This window comes from Chenopodium quinoa, unplaced genomic scaffold (genome assembly GCF_001683475.1).
Source record: "Chenopodium quinoa cultivar QQ74 unplaced genomic scaffold, ASM168347v1, whole genome shotgun sequence".
NCBI classification, from domain to species: domain Eukaryota; kingdom Viridiplantae; phylum Streptophyta; class Magnoliopsida; order Caryophyllales; family Amaranthaceae; genus Chenopodium; species Chenopodium quinoa.
In genome coordinates this window covers 5211613-5215459 of record NW_018743405.1, presented here as the reverse complement: position 1 = coordinate 5215459, position 3847 = coordinate 5211613, and positions in this window count along the sequence as shown.

The following is a 3847-nucleotide window of genomic DNA, read 5'->3' as shown; positions in this document are numbered from 1 at the left end:
CAACTCTCATCAAGGTTTTCTTGATTATTCTCTCTCTCTCTTTTTTTTCTAAACTAGCCTTTTTTCATATACAAAATTCCGCATTCACAAGATCTAGAAACACCTAGCCATATTTGAAGTTGCCTTCACCCTAGACGTGAAAGGTTTAATTTCTGAGGGTTTGGTCCCAAATCTCTTTTTCTATTATTTAATTTAATTGTTGTTTATTATTTTCCTTGAAGTTACTAATGTGTGTATTTTGTTATTAGAAAGAGGTACGAAGCATCAAAGTAAGTACTTAAATTGATTTATTGATATTATGATGTAGAAATCATGTTTACATTGTTATTATGATATTCCTAGTATCATGTCTAGGGTATTTTTAATAATAAATATGATTCCTATGATGTTTCCTATGTTCTTCCTAATATTTATGATTGTTAGTATCATGTTAGGGTTAAAGATTTGATTTTTATTGCTTAGTGACATGCTAGGGTTTGTTATTAATCTTGTTAGTATCATGCCTAGGATCTTGCTATTTTTATTATGCTTTAATATTAACATGAACATGATTATGATTATAATTGTTATAATTTATTATTATTTTTATGATGATTATTTTATTTATGATGATTATGATTATTATTATGATATGATTATTAATTATTATTCATGATTATAATTTTATTATTATGTTGCTTGATATATTTATTTGTATTGCTTGATCACGCCTTTTATGCATGTTAAAGGGAATTGGTACTTGTAATCATGCTTAATAAGATAATAAATAATCTTGTTAGGGTTAATATGATTATAATTCAAGTGATTGCCAATAATAGTTTGTTTGTGCATTTATATTCAACAAACATAGATTAAACAGGTTTAGGGTTAATCATATTGATTGCATGTTAATCAGAAAGCGCACATGAATACGATAAGAATAAAGTAGAGGCCTATTATTAGGGCAGGTTCAATATCTTTTAAGTTGGATTTGTACCATCATCCCCGAACCCTTATTTGGTTCTAGACCTTATGGAGTTGACGATCTCTTGGATCGTTAAGGGGTGTAACCTTCATCCTATGAACGGTTTACAAGTTCCTTAAAAACTTGTTGGCGACTCTTTTGCTCTATCTTCTTCCCTTTTGGACGCCACCGTACTTTAGTGTATGATCATAGTGGAGTTCAAGATAGGGGATTAACGCTTTAATTTATTCCCTACAGTTTTTTGGCGACTCCACTGGGGAGGATTTCTATTTTAATTCCTGAATTTGTTTCGGCAATGATTTAGAATGAGTGGATGAGACTCGAAAATTTTAAGTATTTCATGTGCGTAATTTTGATTAACATTATTGTCATATGCATAAAAAAGATCTCATTGGAAAGACCATCCGTAATGATTTAAAAACATAGGATTTTACACATAGGAAATTTGAGAAATATCTTTCACAACTAGGACCGAAATAACACCGCGCGAAACTGGAAAATTTTATCGAGCACAGAAAGCTGCTGATGCATGTGGGAAGTAGGGTCAGGGGCCAGAGCTTGGCGCCAACATTTTAGTTGTAGCGCCAGACGCCAGTATTGGCGCCAGGCGCTACAGTTAAAAGCTAGCGCCAGTCTCTGATTGCTGGCGCCAACTTCCCCCAATACCGAGCCAAAATATGCGTTCTAATTTCGACCAGTTTTTCGTATTGTTTGCTCGATCCTACTTCCTGATTGAATTTTTTCTCACTTTTCTGAAACCCATATGTGTTTTACATATGGACATAACCCTCTGGGAATTCATGCTCCATCTACCCGATTGAACGCTCCGTGCAACAAAGGGTACATCCGAGATTGTTGAATTCACCAAACCATGCAAGCGAGTTTTTTCTAAAACTCGCGGTGTCCCATCCACTCGCGCCAACCCTTCACGGTTAGGCTTACGTGCGGTGCATCCGGACAATTAACCATGGACCCTCTATTGACTAAACCATATCCCGAACTTTAGAGAACTAGAGCCATGGTTAGGTTGCAAACTCATTGCATCATATTGTGCCTACTTGACTAACTGTGCATTATTTGTTGTGCATACTCTATGTGATTTTTCCAAACCATTTGTTTGACTTGTGTTAAGACTAAATAAACTAATTAATGAATAAAGGACTTTGTTTAATTAATTAATTTGAGCTAATAAATAAATATAAAATCGAGTCATAGTTCCTTTAAGTCAACCCGGATTTTTATTCTCGTATACTGCACAAACGTCAACTTGTTTTGGTCATTGCTGTAGTTCTAGAAAGACCTACGAGTCGTACCTATGGATCTGTAGCCCCGAGTTTTATCTTTAATTTGGCGTTGGTTTCATCCAAATCAGAGTCACAGATAAAAAGATATGACTAAAATACCACAGTTTGTTCAGTTTAATGCATATACGTGAAGTCTTAACTTAGTCTTTGCTTGAGTCTAGTCACATAGTCTAGCCACATGGTCATGACACGAGTCTTAACATATCATCTGATTAGGGGATTTTGCTCCCACCAATCGGAATGCGCCACGTGGGCCAATCAGGTCCTGCCAAGTGTCCCCCAGTTGGACCTCTCAGGGCTTGCCACGTTGCACACGCTTATTCGTCCACCTTGGACCTATTATGTCATGACACGTGGCATACTCCATGCCTAATGGAGAAGTCGGCCACCTAGGCCCAACTTCCGAGGGAAGCCCAATCAGCCCAAGGTTAACCTAAACCTAGGATTGGCTAGTTTCCCGAGGTTATAAATACCTCCCTTAATCCTCATTAAGGGAGATTACGCACATTAAACACTCTTGACGAGGGTTAAATCGGTCGCTACAATCTAACTCTCAATCAAATAATACTTATACGAACACCCTATAACCAAGTACAATGGCAAATAAAGGTTCGGTCCACGAGGAACAAGAGTAATTGCAAATCAATCTTAAACCTAAGCTAGTTCGAAATCAATGGAAAATGGTGTTCTAAAATACTACTAATAAGATGGAATAAATCAATAAACTAAGACACTATGGAGAACGGGAATCCGCCTAACCATTGGTAACTAAGCAACAAGGAATCACAAAGACAAACGGGATATGCAAAGACTATAAGTCTGATCAATATCATGTGATAGGAAGACAACGGGCAATACTAAGCTTGGATTTCTCATGCACTTAACATTACTCGATACATAATCAAACCACATTCAATAATGAAATACTCAATTCACAATCTCTTGTTCAAATCAAGAATATCATGCAATCAAATTCAAGATTCTAGGTTAGCTACTCCTATTATAATGAATTAACATGCAATCGCATATAATCAATTTAATCACAATCCGTTTATCAAAATCAATCCTCAATTACATAGATTACCTAGGCCGGGTTTCATCCCGAAACCCTAGCTAGGAGACTACTCACACATATTCATAATCAAAGCAATAATGAATTCCAAAAGCATAATAGATATAAACATGAATTCTGATTAAGGAATAATAAAGCTTGATTAATAAACAAGAATGAATAATACCAACTGTATTGATGCGAATCAATGGAAAAGTTCAGAACTTTGATATCCGTCGTCAATGAATAATACAAAGAATCTTCGCAAATCTTGCTTCAAATCAATCCAAGAAAACTAAAATATCTAGAAATATCTCTAAGAAAACTAATGAATCTCTAATACTAAGAACGTTCTCCAATAACTCTCTACAAAGGCTCTCAAAACTATCTCTAAAACTGTCTCTGGAATCCTCTTAAAGTCGGGCCTTATATACGTCTTCTAATGCGGAGAAGTCAAGCGCGCAGTTAACCCTGGATCAGCACGGCCGTGCTGTATTTGGCACGGCCGTGCTAGCTTGTCAGTAAGTA